The 16,872-nt window shown below is 48.8% G+C and overlaps 1 protein-coding gene and 2 long non-coding RNA genes across 4 annotated transcripts in view; 1 reads left to right on the top strand and 2 right to left on the bottom strand.

Annotated features, from left to right (window-relative positions):
- The window catches only part of PPARGC1A (PPARG coactivator 1 alpha), a 638,569-nt gene that overhangs the window by 47,185 nt on the left and 574,512 nt on the right, over positions 1-16,872 (top strand). The window lies entirely within an intron of this gene.
- LOC140610644 (uncharacterized) lies at positions 112-1,543 on the bottom strand. Its single transcript, XR_012012227.1, has 2 exons — positions 1,318-1,543; positions 112-606 (listed from the first exon to the last, which is right to left on the bottom strand). It is a non-coding gene; the product is annotated as an uncharacterized lncRNA (long non-coding RNA).
- LOC140610650 (uncharacterized) lies at positions 14,050-15,295 on the bottom strand. The gene is made up of 2 exons (XR_012012230.1): positions 14,853-15,295; positions 14,050-14,588 (listed from the first exon to the last, which is right to left on the bottom strand). It is a non-coding gene; the product is annotated as an uncharacterized lncRNA (long non-coding RNA).

Here is a 16,872-nt window from a genome sequence, read left to right on the forward strand (position 1 = left end):
AGGGAGAAGCAGGCTCCCTGCAGGGAGCCTGATGTGGGACTCGATTCCGGGACCCTGGGTCACAACCTGAGCCAAAGGCAGACGCTCAACCATTGAGGCCCCCAGGCTGTCCCATTTATATATATTTTTAATGCATGTATGTTTTTAAAAGAGAGGTCATGTTCTTATAATTTGCTTTTGAAATTTAATACATTGTACACATCTTTATGCGTCAATAAGTTGTTCCTCCGCCCTGACTTGTGGCTACCAAGCGATCTGCGCTAAGAACGTACCGCAGCTTATTTAGCGCATCCCTTATTGTTGGAGGGTCGTTCCCCAATTTTCCCCGTAATAAAGCAGCACATGCTACGGCGAACAGCCTTGGTTATTTATCTTCGTGCGTTTGCTCTTGACCCGTCAGGTTGCGCCCAGTCTTCATCCAGAGAGGTTGGGGCACTTATCCGAGAGGCAGGACTTGGGGCAGACGTGAGGGCTGACAGGTTCGGACGTGACTCGTGGTTTTCCTCTTTCATCAGTGGGGGCCGCTGACCCCGCGCTGGCCCCGGGCGTGCCCTCCTGGGGGAGGGGGGCATTCTCGGCCTGTGCGGTCGCCTCGCCGGAGCTAAGCTACCCCCAGAAAAGTCAAATCAGAAACAGACAAATAGGGTTGGTTATTGATTGATTGACTTATTTATTTATTTATTTATTTATTTATTTATTTATTTATTTATTTAGCTTTAACACGGTTCATGCAACTTTTTCTTTGAAGCCTTTCTCTTCTGTAACATTATATTCCCTTGGTTTCCTTCCTGGTTCCCTGATCCATACTTTTCTTTCTCCTTTTCCTTCCTTCTTCTCTCCTTCCAACTCCTCCATCTCCCTCTTCTCCCTCCGCATCTCTCTCCCCATCCCTATCTCCCTCCCCCCTCCCTTCCTTCTCTCCCTCCCTCCCCATGTCCCTCTTCTCCCTCCCTCCCCATTTCCCTCCCCCTTTCCCTCCCTCCCCCCTCTCCCTCCCTCTCCATCTCTCTCCCCCTCCCTATCTCCTTCCCCCCTCCCTTCCCATCTTCCTCCCTCCTCATTTCCCTCCCCCATCTCCCTCCTCTCCCTCCCCATCTCCCTTCCTCCCCATTTTCCTCCCCCTCCCTCCCCCCCCCCCCCCCGCCTTCCTCCTCTCTCTCCCTCCCTCTCCATCTCCTTCTCTCCCTCCCCTCCCTCCCTCCTCCCTCCCCCATCCTTCCTCCCCCTTCCCTCCCTCTCTCTTCTTCCCTCCCCCCACCCCCCCTCCCTTCTTTTCTCCCTCCTTCCCTCCCCACCTCCCTTCCTCCTCAATATTACTTGAGTTTCCATCTTCGGATTTCTTCTGTCTGGACTCTTCCCCCCCTCCTCCGCCCCTTGCAGACCAGGACCTCCGACCTCCGGGTCTGACATCCGCTCAGAGGTCTCTCCCATAGGCCACCTCTGCACTTCCTACTGGCTGCTGGAACTTTGAATTCTTGGAACCAGCGCTTGTAATGAAAGCCATTCACGGCCTGGCCTCAGAGGAGAACCTTGAGCCGTGGGATCGCTCTCCTGCCTTCCTGTAACCTCACTGATCTTGCCAAGTCCAGTTAGTCCTGTTTCTGGCACTTCGCCTTTCTCCATCGTCCCGCTACCTCTGCCCTAATTCTGACGTGCGTTACCTTTCGCCTGGACCGTTCCAGTGGCTTCTTACATGTTGCCTCTCCTCTTGCCCTGGCCAGTTCGTCTTGCCTGGGCTTGGTACATTAATAGACTCTGGATAGAGTCCAAAGCTATTAGCCTGGCCCCCAAATTTCTTTGTAATTTGACCCTAAACCACCTTCCTAGCCTCATGTACCCTCTTTGTCTAGCATAGACACTGCACTTTGGTCACACTGAACTCCTTGAGGCTCCCCCCGCATACCCAGCCCCTACCCGGCTCTGAGCTCCAGCAGGCCAGTTCTTGGGCCTGAAGTGCCTGGCCTTTTGAGATCCTAAGACATGAATGTCACCCCTTCCACGAAGCCTTCCTTGGTTCCTTAAACCGAAGGCCATCTTGTCCTTCTTTGCTGGCGGCACCAAGCACCCCCTGTAGCTACTTGGGTGCTCCTGTTACGTCCCCCTCGGGTTTTAAACTCCTCGCGGTAGGAGCGGCGTCCTGCTCCAGCCCCTGCCACCCTACCCCACTCCCCTTCACCCAAGGCTCTCAGAAAGGGTCTGTGGAGGGATTCGGAGAATTTGGGCTCAATGTATCAGAAATGCAACCACAGTATGAGGCGAGATTTTGAGGGCTCGCGGTTCTTAACGCAAAACACACTTTCTGTGCATCCGGGGGCTGCTGCGCTCAAATTCCCAGCTCGGTGTCCGGCGGCGCTGGTGCCCGGGACTCAGGTCGCTGTCACAGGGTCCGCAGGGTTGTCTGAGACGACCTGCTTTGGCGACCCAGCCCTTCCCTCCTGGGAACACGCCCGGCCCGGCTCCTCCAGGACAGAGGTCACAGGACCGGGGCAGGACGCCTTCTAAACTGCCACCGTGGGCTGGTTCTGGGGAACGCAGCGGGGGTGCGTCCTTCCTCGGTAGCAGGCCGGGGGCCAGGGCTTGGGGGGCAGGACGGGCTTCCCCTCCTCGCCATCCGCTCTGCGGGTGGCCGGCGCCCCGCGGCCCTGGTGACCCCGGCCAGGCCTGCGGGGTGGCCGCTGGCGCCCGGCCTCCGCCCAGGCTCCCGCTCGGTCCTAAGATGCTTCCCGGAGGGCGTCGCGGCCCGGCCGGCGCTCCTAGGCCGCCAGCTGCTCGGACACGCGAGTGCGGGCTTCTAGAAACAGCGCAGGGAAGCACGTGAGGACGGGCTGGGGTCAGGACTCGGCCTCTCACGGCGGGCCCAGCTGAGCCAGGTGCGGAGCCGGGCTGATGCCACCGGGCGAGGTGTCCTGCCAGCCACAGGCAGGACAGACAGCCGGCCGCGGCGGGCCGCCTCGGGCAGAGCAGAGGGCCCCGACTCGGGCCTCCGGCCTCCGCTGCCTCCTGTCAGCCGGCCCTGCCCGGGAAGAGCTTGACAAAAGAGGGTGGCTGGGGTTTCTTCCATCCCCACTCGAGCTTCTGGGAGGGATTAAATAAGGCAAATGTACATGAAAAACCACTCTATGCGGGGCGCCCGGAGGGCTCAGCGGGTGAGCGCCTGCCTTGGGCCTGGGCGTGACCCCGGGGTCCCGGGATCGAATCCTGCACCGGGCTCCCTGCAAGGAGCTGCTTCTCCCCCTGCCTGTGTCTGCCTCTCTCTCTGTGTCTCTCGTGAATGAGTAAGTAAAATCTTAAAAAAAAAACAACACCCAAAACACACCACTCTTTAAGCTGCAGCGTTTCAAAGATGTGTTTATAAATAAGACCATCATAGTTCAGTGCAGGTGAGTACACCTGATGGCCCGAAGGAGCCCAGTTTGGAGTCCCTTTGTTAGCACATGTTTGATTAATTTAGGCCTGAAGGTCGTTTTCTTCACAACCCTCGAAGGGAGAAGGCGGCTCATGGTGTTTTAGAGTGTAGACTTTGGAGGCTGATAAAATTACCCTGGGTTTGAATCCCCACTTCTTTCCAGTTTTGTCATTTGATTTAGGGAAGTCAAATACTTAGCTCAGAGGGGTTGTTACCAGGGTTAAAGAAGTTAACATGTGGAAAGGATTCAATTTAGAGCTTGGCTTATGGTAAATATTTAATAATTGGCCACTTTTTATTACTCCTGAGAGAACTCTGAGGTCTGAAAAAAAGTTTTTTTTTTTTTTTTTTTTGCTTTGTTTTTTTTTTTAAATCCTGCCTCTCAAGTGTCTTGACCCGGGAGCCCTTCGTCCCTGCCCTCTGATTGGGATGTGAGCGGTGGAAAGAGGAATTGCAGATCCAAAGGTCTTCCCCTTCCCCGTGGCCCCCTGTCCTGAGTGGCCCCCCAACAGAGGTCTGGGTCGAACCACCCGTGGGCATCCTGGGCGGCTAAAGAGGCTAACAGCTAGAATTAAATTCATTATTTCAGCAGACTTGATCCACGCACGCGTCCTCTGTCAGGAGATCTGTGCGTTTGAAATAACCTTTGCCTGTGGCGATGTTGTCTCCAGTGATTCTTGCTTCTGGCCACTGTGTTCTGGTGTAATCTCGCTTTCCATCCCTTCAGTTGCTAACTTGTAAACTTTCTTCCCTGGGGCTCGCTCCTCTAATCTTGCCTTTTTGGTGTTTTGCTGTAGTCTTGTCTTCCTTTATTCATTCTGCATTGCTTTTATCTCCTTACCTTTCTCCTGCTGAGTGTAAACAAACCTTAAGGCAGGAAAAAAAAAAAAAAAAAAAAAAAGGAAGAAGAAGAAGAAGAAGAAGCCAGGCAGGATGTCTCCTAGTTTCCTGGAAGGGAAAAAAAAAAAAAAAAAAATCTTAGAGATGGTTGGCTTTACTTCTGGCAGCCAAAATTCAGTACATTCTACATGTAGCGTCATCGCTGGCCATACAAGGCGAAGATGCCTGGAAAATGTAGAGAGGGGAGTTTTGTGTGGGGAGAGAAACTGGTTTTGAAGGATTTTTTGTTTGTTGGTGGTAAATCATTACAAAGTCTACAGTTGTCTTCGTAGAGATGATAACGTCTGATTAGGGCTGATTCTTTGGTGCAGAAGTTGGCCGACTTTTTTCATAAAAGGCCAGATGCTAGAGGGTGCAGGCTCGCGGGCCCTTCTCTCTCTGGCAGCTCTGCTGATACAGTGCAAAAGCAGCCACAGACAATGGGTGAACAGTGAGTGTGGCCCTGTGCCAATAAAACTTTATTTACAGTTACTAAAATGTGAATTCCATGTACTTTTCACAGGTCATGGCATTTATTCTTCCTTTGGATTCCCCCCCCCCGCCCCCAGCCACTTAAAAATGTGCAAACCATGCTTAGCTCACAGGTTGTAGAACAGAAGACGGCACCTGAGTGGCTCAGTGGTTGAGTGTCTGCCTTTGGCTCAGGGTGTGATCCTAGGGTCCTGGGATCGAGTCCCACATCGGGCTCCCTTGCATGGAGCCTGCTTCTCCCTCTGCCTCTCTCCTCTCTCTCTCTCTCTCTCTCTGTGTCTCTCTCATGAATAAATAAATAAAATCTTAAAAAAAAAAAAAAGAACAGAAGAGGGTGGGTGGGACGTGACCTCTGGCTTTCACCTCCTGCTTTAGTGAACTGGAAGGAGGACACTGGTTGCCTATAGTTAGAAAACTGTCCTTCCAGTCACTTCATTTGAAGTCTCCACTCAGTTTCCTCATTTGCAAAATCAGTTGAAGGTATAACCCTATGTGGTGCTGGAGAGGATGTGGGCAATAGGAATTCTCATTCGTTGCTGGTGGAAATGTAAAATGGTAGAGCTATTGAGGAAGATGGTTCGGCAGTTTCTTACAAATTTTATTATTTATTTATTTATTTATTTATTTATTTATTTATTTTTAAATACTTTATTTATTCACAATATACAGAGAGAGAGAGAGAGAGAGAGAGAGAGAGAGGCAGAGATACAGGCAGAGGGAGAAGCAGGCTCCATGCCAGGAGCCTACACATTTTTAAAAAAGATTTTATTTATTTATTCATGAGAGACACAGAGGCAGAGACAGACAGAGAGAGGAGAAGCAGGCTCCCCGCAAGGAGCCCAGTGTGAGACTCGATCCTGGGACTCCAGGATCACACGCTGAGCCGAAGGCGGGTGGTCCACTGCTGAGCCACCCAGGCATCCCAAGTTTCTTACAAAATTAAACATGCTCTTACCATACAGTCCAGCAAATCACGCACCTTGGCATTTTTCTCAGGTGAACTGCACCCTTACATTCACACAAAAGCCTATGCATGGATGTTTATAGCAACTTTGATCCTAATCATCCAAACTGAGAAGCAATGAAGATGTCCTTCAGTAGGTAAATGGATACGTAAACTGTGGTCCATCCAGACAACGGAATACTATTCAGCGTTAAAAAGAAATGAGCTATCAAGCCATGAAAAGCCGTGGAGGGACATTAGGCGCACAGTACTATGTGAAAGAAGCCAATATGAAAAGGCTACATTATGTGTAGCTCCAACTATGTGACATTTTGGAAGAGGCAAAACGATGGAGGCAGTAAAAAGATCAGGGGTTGCCAGGGGCTAGAGGGGCGGGAGGGAGGAATAGGTGGGCAGAGGATTTTTAGGGCAGAGAAATCATTCTGTATGACACTGTGATGGTGGATACACGCCATTATACATTTATCGAAACCCAAAGAACATAGAACACCAGGAGGGAACCCTGTTGGAAACTGTGGACCTTGGCGATAATGATGTGTCAGTGTGGGTTCATCAGATGTGACCAAGGCCGCGCTCTTGCTGAGGGGGACGCTGTGCGCGTGGGTGTGGGGACGGGTCTGTATTTTCTTTTCTTTCTTTCTTTCTTTTTTTTTTTTTTTTGAATATAGGGTTTGAAGCTTTTATGTATTTATTCATGAGAGACACAGAGAGAGGCAGGGACCCAGGCAGAGGGAGAGGCAGACTCCCTGCGGAAAGCCTGCGATCCCGGGACCCCGGGGTCACCCCTTGAGCCAAAGGCAGATGCTTAACCGCTGAGCCACCCAGGTGCCCCGGGGTCTGTACTTTCCGATCAGTTTTGCGGTGAGCCTAAAACTGCCCTAAAAAACACTCTATTGAAAAAATAAGGTCCATGATATTTGCTTAATCTCACCGGTGGCGCTCCAGCAGCTCTGACGGGTTAGTTGTAGAGCAGCGAGTAAACCCGGGTGCTGCCCAAATGTTAACGACCGAGCCGAAGTCCGCTCTCCTTCTTTCCTCCGAGATGGGCCAAGCTACACGAGTCTGGAGAGATGTCTCCTCGAACGGGAACATTTCTGGGCACCTCTGGGAGATTAGCATCGTGGGCACTGGCTGCTGAGGAGGCCTGTCGTTCAAAACAACCGCCACCAAGGGCAAAAACTGGGTTAAGGTTTGACCGAACATTTCCCCAACACCTGCGTGACTTTAAAGGCCCTTAACAAATGCAACATGTTAAGATTCGGCGGCGTGGCCGTGGCTGATGCTCTTTGGGAAATGTGGGTCTCGGCGTTTCAGTTAATGCCCGAGAAAAGATAAACACACAAGAAACTTCCCTTCAAGAAGTTGCACATCTGGCAGAGAGAAAAGGCAAGGACTCGTCGTATATGGACATTTGCCCTGTTGCTAGTGCACGTTACCTAAAAGCATGGATGGTATTATAGTTCATTAGAGACTGATGAGCCAAGGGGGGGGCGGTGATGAAAAAAAAACCTGATGAGCCCCTGGCAAGGGTGTGGGTCTAAAATGCCTTTTTAAATTTTTTTAATTTTTATTTATTTATGATAGTCACACACACACAGAGAGAGAGAGAGGCAGAGACACAGGCAGAGGGAGAAGCAGGCTCCATGCACCGGGAGCCCGACATGGGATTCGATCCCAAGTCTCCAGGATCGCGCCCTGGGCCAAAGGCAGGCGCCAAACCGCTGCGCCACCCAGGGATCCCCTAAGCTGCCTTTTAAAGTTCCGTTATTTCATTAACTTTTCCCCCACAGTTTATTTCAATAGTAACATCATTGCAAGTGGAAAGACACGCTCACGGAGGCCGTCGGGTACAGGTGCTGGGTTTGCCCTGCGCTCACTCTGTAAAGAGAGATGTACGTAGAATTCTAGTCCTCGGTATAGAAGCACACGTATTAGTGGATTAATTTAATTTATTAGTGAAGTTAATGAGATGTTAGTCTCTTTGGTGTTGTTTGGGTAGAAAAGCAACTCTCCTAAAATAGATGTATCTCTGAGTTGCTCGCGCTGCAGGAGCCGGCCTGGGAGTTGCCCACAGCAGGAAGCAGTTTGGCTGTCCTGTCCTCTGCAGCCCATGTGGCTTTCCTGTCCCAGCGTCGCTCCCTGCTTCTGGTGCCCGGGGAGTGAGTGCTCCCTCTTCATGACGTACCCTACCCTCAATGTGAATCGTGCGCACCCTGCACGCATGTGTTGTAACCGGGCCCTCCCAAACACATCCTCCGGCATAAAGGTGCGTCCGGCTCTGGATCGAGATGTGATAAAAGGACAGAAATTTAATGTTGTTTGCACTGGTGGGCAGATGATCTGCCTCCATGTAACACGGTCAGGGCGTTGGGGTCACGTGGTTTCTTGTCCCCTACAGCTTGCTGTACCTTTATAGCACTTTGTAGTCTGTGGGCTCCTCTTAATTGTTTTAAGAATTGGGGAAGTTCCCCAGCAAAAAAATCCTTTGCACACGAAGCAGCGAAGCCCAGAGCTGTTGACAGACGTGCCCAAGGCTCCCACCTAGAAGGAGCCGGTGCTGGGATTTGAATTCTGCTCTTGGCTCCAGCTTCTTTCAACTCTATCTGCTGCTTTTGCAGAGATGCATGTCCTGCGGCTGGACGGTGGTAGTGAGCCTATCAGTACCGCGCACTTAGATGGCGCCTGCCATGCCGACCTCACGGAATCACCTCGTAGCTGATATTCTTTTCCCTGCAGGTCTTGCAACTTTGTCTTCTTGGTAAATTCAGAGCTTTTAAAAAAGCCTTCATTAGGAAACATTTCAAAAATATTCAAGAGTAGAGAGAAGAGTATAATTACTCTCTATGATGCAATTTCCTAGTTTTAACAATTAGCAGCACATGGGTAAGCTTGTTTCAACTCTACCCCCCACCTCAATTAGATTAATTTGAAAATCTCAGATATCATATAATTTCTTCTGTAAATACTTCAGGATGTGTCTCTAAGAGATTAAAGTCATCTGATTTTTTTTCCTCCTCTGCTTACCAGAGCACCTCCAAACTCCTAAACTTAATAGTTTACTGTCCTCGCTCATGGTTCTGTGGGCTGACTGGGCTCGTCTGGGGTCTCTACTGCAATTGTCCTCAGGTTCCAGTTGGGGCTGCGATCGTCTGAAGATATAGGTGACTGGGCTGATACAGAAGGTGGGTCACTCATGTGACTGTCAGGTAGGGACTCAGGTGGGGCTGGTGACTCTTTAGGTTTCTCCCAGGATGGCTGCTGGGTTCCAAGAAGAAACGTCCCATGAACAGGACTTCTAAGATGCTTGTGCAGAGGGTTCTTAGGACCTAGTCTTGGAGCTTGTGACCATCGCTTCTGTCACCTTCCACTGGAGAAGGGAGTCACGACAGAGTCCAGGGGAGCTCCGCTCTACCTCCCAGTGGGAGAAGCAACTGCAGAGATAAAGAGGAATTCCTTAATATCGCAAATACCCAGTCCGTGTTCAAATTGCCTCACTTGGACCATGGGTGTCTTACATTTGGTTTGTTCAAAGCAGGATCAAAATGAAGCCCGCACGTTGCATCGGGCAGATAGGACTTTCATATTTCTTCTAATCTAAGATATCCCTCTCTTTGTTTATTCCTTGCTTCAAATTTATTGTTGAAGAAGCCGATTGTTCGTCTTGTTGAATTTCCTAACAGTGTGGATTTGGCTGCTTGTGTCCCTGGTGATCATCGGTCCCTTTTATTTTTCTCTTGTAGACTCTTAGATCCTCGATCAAGTTCAGGTCCATAGGTTTGGTAAAAACACGTCCTACGTAGCGATGTGTACTTCTTGCTGCATCACACCAGGAGGCGCAAAGTCAGTTTGTCTCTCCTTGGGGATGTTCACATTGATTTGTGGGTTCAGGTGTTGACGCCGGAGCGCCTTACTCCAGTTGAGCGTTTTCAGAAAAAGCTTCTAAACAGTTGCTCCTCTTTTGCAGGCTCAGGAAACGGAATGAGTCTATATTTATATACCCACGTCTGCATTTACTGTGTGCTAACCATGTGCCAGACATCACATCAGATACTTACATGACTCAACCGATTTATTTTTCATAACAAACCCAATAAAAGAGGAGTTAACGATTATCCTCATTTTACATGAAAGGGAACTGAGGCACGCGTGCCCTGTGCCCGACATCCAGGCCCTGGATGCCTTCTGAGTGGGTCTCATTTACAAAAGGGATTAGTTTTCATTTTCAGAATTCCTGGGGGGAAACCAACGTACGTAGGTCCGTGAGAAAGGGTACAACCTCAGTGGGAGGACCAAATAAGGAAATCGCTGCTTCTTAAAATCTGGAGTCGCTACCTTGAGTCCAGAGGCTTGTGGGGCAAATTCCCGTGGGGCCAGCTTCCCCTCGCGGGAGAATGAGTCCTTTAAGGATAACATTTCCCCTTCTCCGCAGTGCGCTCTGTGTCACAGGGTCAGCAGGACCAGAGCCTGCCACCTCTGCTGAGGACGGGGAGGGTGACGCTCACTTTCACATCTGTGCTCCTCGCTTTGCCCAGACAGGAGGCTCAGAAATGACAATTTTATTTTAAAGAAAATATTTTCAAATGCAATTTGCAGTTTGCACATGAAGAGTAATGAGCAAAATGGATGCAGCTGTCTTTTAACTTAACCCTGCAGTGCCACCCCGGTTTGCTTTCCTACCCCAGTGATCACGCAGGCAGCTTCTGTGCTTTTCTTTAGGACTTTGGAGCCTCGGAGCTTCAGAGGCCCTGGAGTTGGGCGAAAGGGTGGGCATGTGCCTGGTGGTGCCCGGTATCTAGGGCTGTCGTAGCTGAAAAGGAAAAGCCTGGAAAGAACAGAATCCAGAGGGGCGCCTGGGTGGCTCAATAGGTTAAGCGTCTGCTTTTGGCTCAGGTCATGATCCCGGGATCCTGGGATCAAGCCCCACATTGGGCTCCCTGCTCAGCGGGGCATCTGCTTCTCCCTCTGCCCCTCACCCCACTTGTGCTCTTTCTCTCTTGCTCTCTGTCAAATAATACTAATAAAAAGAACAGAACCTAGAAATGAGCAGCGAGGGCTGGCTAGTGGAACCCTGAAGGTGTTGTCTCATAGCAGGAACACTCGCCTTCCCCCAGGGAACATTTCCTTTTTCTTATTTTAAATACATACATACATACATTTAATTTAAACTCAATTTGCCAACACATAATATGACACCCAGGGCTCACCCCTTCAAGTGCCGTCCTCAGTGCCCATCACCCCATCCCCTCATCCTCCCTACCCCCTCCTCCCCTTCTGCACCCCTCCATTTGTTTCCCAGAGTCAGGAGCCTCTTCTGGTTCGTCTTCCTCTCTAATTTTTCCCTACTCAGTTTCTCCTCCTTCCCTTTTGGTCCCTTTCCCCCAGGGAACAATTTTGAAGGACACCGCAGCATTTCTTGCATCTCTGTTGGGCTATGTGGAGCCGTCTCAGTGCTGGGTGTCCAGTCCCAGCAGGTCTACAGCGGATTCTGTGCTCTGTACATTCTATGAGGTGGTTTTCTGCCTCCTTGTGCGAGTCCTTCTGAAGTGTTGGGGCTGAGGGGAGCCAGCTCTATCCTTCCTGGGGGGACTCAACGTTCTGGAGCCCCCGACCTTCCCCTGTGGTCGTGTGCCTACCCAGCTGGGCCGGTCTAGGCTCATGGGCATTGCACGTTGACAAAGCCAACTTCTTAATCTTGCTTGAAGGGAGCAGGGGAAATGAGTTCTAATATATAAGATGCCGTTTCTTGGGATACCCAGCATTTGCTCCTAGTTATCGTAAAGGACCCTGAGTGACTTAAATCAGGGTGAGTCCACACCTTGTGACAAGGACAGAGACACATGCACACACCCGCAGTTACCTTTTTGATATTCCCATATTCATCCCCCTGAGCGGGGCAATGATTGGGGTGTATGACCCAGGGAAAGAAGGAGGGTGCCTCAGGGGTAACACAGAGACAGATTCCCAAGAAACTTTCATGGTCCAGTGAAGGAAACAGAATCCACTTGGAAGCAGATAATGGCTTTATTCGTCTGCACTTTAGTTTCTTTTGGTGGCTGCCACATGGAGTCTCCAAGTTAACTTGAACATAGTAGCCACTCAGGGCCAGTTTTTCTTTTTTAAGATTTAGAGAGAAATCTTAAAAGAAAGAGAAAGCTTGGTGGGGAGGGACAGAGGGAGAGGGAGAGAGTCTTAAGCAGACTCTGCACTGAGTGTGGAGCCTGATGCAGGCCTTGATCTCAAGACTTTGAGATCATGACCTGAGCTGAAACCAAGAGGCAGACACTGAACCACCCGAGCCACCCAGGTGCCCAGGGCCAGGGCTTTTTAAATAACCAAGCAGTTGCCTCATTAAGAACACGGTGGCATTTTATGTGAAGCACTGTGGTGGTTGCTTATTTCTTAAAATACTTTTCTGTAGTGTGTACCTTTCCCATGGACTTTCTGTAGTGTGTACCTTTCCCTTTCCCTTGAATAGCATTATTTGCTTGTCTGGTGTCTTGTGACGTAGGAATTGAGCCTTGTACTCTATATGAGAACAGCAGGGAGGGAAAGGAAGGAAGAAAAGGAGGGAGCGAGCGAGGGAGGGAAGAATGAAAGATGAATGAAGGAAGGAAAGAAGGAAGGAGGGAGGAAGGAAGGAAAGGAAAAAATACTGGAACCTTATAATGACTCTAAGAGTGGGCAGTTCATTAGAGCAGAGTTGAATAATTCATTGTGGAAAGATTTGGTTTTATCTCTCGTGTCTTTTTCTTAAGCCAAGGGAGTGGACCATGCGGGCTAGTTGGAGGCCCCCATTGGGTCTGTCTACATCTTGGGGTAGTGATGCAAAGTCTCAGGTGGGGCTGACTCCCTGGCCGTGATGTAATGAGAGTTTCTACCTCACGCTTGTATGTCATTCACACAAGTGGAGCATCATGGGAGCTGGACCAGATTGATGTCCCCTCCAAGAATAGCACTGATTATAGAACAGATTTTCCCATATACAGAGCCATTTTTAATTCTCTGCCTACCACAGCTGCCAGCCTGCAGAGATAATTCCTTCTAGCAGAATAGCTCTAGATTATTATAGGGAAATCAAATTTGCATAAAAGCACTCTCTCTTCTCTTTCTCTCCCTTTCTTTCTAAGTTACTAAACAGATACTGTCAATTACTTTTGTTGGAAGAGCTTTTGGGGGGGGGGGAAGGGAGAAAACATTGTCTTTTGGAAAAATGCCACATGGAAACTTTCTGTACAACTTTAAAAGATTCTGAGGGCCAGCATTTCGTGTGACACTTCACATTTGATGGATGCTTCCTGATTTTCCCTATGTTGAAAGTGCTTTCCAGCTCAACACACATTTAATATATATTTTATTTTATTTTGGTTGGGCACAGGCCCTGGGGACATAAAAAAATGAATGGCCTTTGTTTTTGAAAAGCTTATTTTATTTGATTCATGGGAAGTATACATGAAATAAATAAGGCAGGCATCACTAGGTCCATTTTGCAGATGAGAAAACTGAGGGCCAGGGAAATTTCAGTGACCTTTTGAAAGTGTGCATAACTGGTAAGTGAAGGATTGAGAGCTTAGGGCTTCAGAGTCTAGTTTGGGCTTGCTGTGGGTACCATGACATCACTAAGGAGGGGAAAGGTTGCAGCTTATAGTTGTTTGGCCAAACCTGCCTTTTTTTTTTTTTTTTTGATTGATTTATTTGAGAGAGAGAATGAGAGAATGAGGGGGGGAGGAGCAGAGGGAGTGGGAGAAGCAGACTCCCCAGTGAACAGGGAGCCTGATGTGCAGCCCGATCCTGGGATCCTGAGATCATGACCTGAGCTGAGACCAAAACTCAGCCACTTAACCAACTGAGCCACCCAGGCACCCCTTGACCAAACCATTTATTTATTTATTTGTTTATTTATTTATTTATTTGTTTATTATTTATACATTTTTTTAAAAAATATTTTTATTTATTTGAGAAAGAGTGAGTGAGAGAGAGAGAGTACAAGCAGGGGGAAGGGCAGAGGGAGAACCAGACTCCCCACTGAGCAGGGAGCCCGACACAAGGTCCTGGGACCATGACCTGAGCCGAAGGCAGATGCCTGACCGACTGAGCCACCCATGCGCCCCTGGGCAAACCTTTTAAGAGGACATTGAAAAACCAGAAGATTTTACTCCCCCTGGTCCCACCCTGCCCCCAAGGAATGGACTTTTGGCTTCTTTGAAAGAATATTACACAATCTGTCAACCGCAAGTGTGTATATTCCATCAAGGTGAGACTGTTCCATCAGACTGGGCACAGCCAGTGACCACTACTACTCCCCACATCCTTAGGTCCACGTCACTCATTTATTTAAGTTACCAGCTTTTGACCCAGAAGACTTTGTATTGTCCCCCCCGTGCTGAATCTGGGAGAGCATAGCAATGCAGGTGCTTTGTCCTGAGAGCAGCATTCTTGCATTGTTTTAAAAATAATCTTCCAGGTTTTCCATTGCCTTGTTTTTTTCAGCTTTTAAAAAAAGTTGGCAATTTTCAGCTTAAAAAAAAAAAAAAAAAAAAAGACAGAGAGATTGCCCCCTGTGTGTTCCCAATCCTGATGATTCAGGATTTGGAGACTCATGAGAGATTTTTTTACTTTACTAGACACTGTAGGCTGAAATTCTGTTTGTGTTCTTAAAAAGGCTTTTGTGGCTATTATTTAATTGCATTCTATTTTCTAATCTGTTTGAAGCCACCTTCTGGGGGATGAAGAGTGTGACGGTAGAAGTCTATTTAGTTCTGCCTTTTGCATTTGGGCTTCGATTTTCTGATTTCGTTGGGCAGATTTCTATGCTGAATGTAGGTTCTTAGGAAAATGAGGATTAGGTGCCTGTAAGAAAGAAATAGAGAGATGGTCGTGGTGTGGAAACTCTAGATAGAAGGTGTTGCTAAGTTCTAATTTACTGTGAGAGCTTAATTAAATCATTTGATTTAACCATGGAAGTTACAGGTTAGACGATTCACCCAGGAATCTAAAAACAGCAGCAGAGCATTAGAGACCTTCTGAGAAAGGACTGTATGCAGCAGGCTGTCTGTATGCAGTGGTTTCTGAGCCCTACCTCTTGTATACCTCTCCCTGGTGTGATGCTGTTACCTCTTCGTTCCATCAGAGTTGAGGGTCCCGCATCAGGTGGAAGGGTGCCTTTTGCATAATCTCGCAACTCTGTGCTTCCAAATCTGGGGGTTCTTTTTTGCCACCTGCCTTCTGAGAAAGTGGCTATAAGCACACAGGATGGTTTGATTTCGAAGCTCGCAGCAGCCGTCGTGGCCCCCATATCCTCACATTTCTTCTTCGCGATTAAATTTCCACTTCATTTGTGCTGTTTTGGCATTAGGTTTTGATTCTGTGTTAAAAATCAGTTACCTGCTTTCCAAGTGCTGAGTTTGCAAAACACACTTATACACCTTGTCTCCTTTGATCTTCACAATGGCTCTACTGTGAGGTAAGGAGTGACATTGTATGATCTGGGAACTGGGGGTGCTAAGGTTGGAGTCCCAGCTGAAACTCATTAACTGTGGGATGTTAAGGGATACAACCCCTTGGAACTTAATTTCTGTTTCTACATATGGAAGATTAAAACTTTACAGAGAGGTTGTAAAAATTAGAATATTTCTATCCATCCGCCCATTCATCTATTCACCCATCCGCTCAACCATCCATCCATCCATCTTCCCATCCATCCATCCATCCATCCATCCATCCACCCATCCATGATTATGTTTCCCCAGTCCTTGGGGGTAAGGGAGCTCATTGTTATTGTAACCTGAGTCCTTGCATCGCATTCACCATGTCTAGTGTGCACAGTTGAGAAGAGTGTCTCAGCTTGCGTGGGCTGCTAGAATGGAATATCATGGCCTGCGTGGCTAAAACAACAGATGTTTATTTCTTACAATTCTAGAGGCTGGGAAGTCCAAGGTCAAGGCAGTCATGGGTTGGGTGGATTGAGTAAGAGCTCTCTTCTTCGTCCACAGACAGCTCTCCCAGCTGTGTCCTCATTTGGCAGAAGGGGTGAGGGAGCTCTCTGGGTTTATGTTGTAATCTCATTCAGGAGGGCTCCGTCCTCATGACCTCCCAAAGGGCCTACCCCCTAATACTGTCAGGTTTCAACATATGAATGTTGGCAAGACCTCAATGTCAAGTCTAGGGCAAAGAGCGTACTGGGATGGGTTATGACTCAGGTCTGGGCTGAGCCTGGCCTTGCTCTTTAACTCTGCCCCTGGGCAGTTTATTTGTTCTCACTAATCCTCAAGTTCCTCTTCTGGAGAGAAGGGCAAAGTGACACACCTGCCTCAGCAGGTGTCATGGGGATCAGATAAAGAAGTGCCTATAAAGTGTCCCGCACAGTGCCTGGCACAATTGCAAAGTGTTTGTAAACAGTGGCTGGTGTTATTGGTCGGGCTTTCACACAGAGTGAATGTTGGTGGGTGGACATATCCGCTCCTCCTTCTCATCCGCTGCCCTTTCTGTGGCTGGGGAGACAGAACACAGCAACAGTGGCTGAGTTCCAGAGGCTGTGGCTTATCTGTCCTCACCTCGCAGCTGTTTGTCCACATCCTCTCATTTTGAACCAATGCTGGGGGCGCAGCCAGGTGGTGTGGTGGGACAGGCCAGGAGGACAAGCCTTCCCTTGGTGTATTCGGGTTCCCTTTCACCCAAACAGGGCTCTGGTCGGCAGTCCTGCCCTTGCCTGGGTGGGGTGAGGCCACTCATATTTGAGGAACAGGCTTCAGAGTTGCCATGGAGAAGTTGCTGTATGTCAAGCTTCTGCTCCGTGTCAAGCGTCTGAAGTCAAACTCCCTAGATTCAGGTCCCAGCTCTGCTTCTTACAAACCAAGTAGTTGGACTTCTGTAAACTCCAGTTTCTTCAGCTGAAAAGGTGGAAGTAACAAGAGCTAAGGCTTGTATAACATTTACTATGTTCTAAACACTTCACATATACCAATTCATTTATCCCACATCGGCTCTGTGAGCTGGTCGGTACTGTTATGCCTGTTTGTAGAGATTGACACATAGAGACCTTAACTGGTTTGCTCAAGGTAAATGGCAGTGCTGGGACTAGACCCAGGCCGACAGATTTCAGGGATCTCCGATCTCAACCACTCTTCTGTCTCCT

The sequence above is a fragment of the Canis lupus genome, chromosome 2, assembly GCF_048164855.1.
Source record: "Canis lupus baileyi chromosome 2, mCanLup2.hap1, whole genome shotgun sequence".
Classification (NCBI taxonomy): Eukaryota; Metazoa; Chordata; class Mammalia; order Carnivora; family Canidae; genus Canis; species Canis lupus.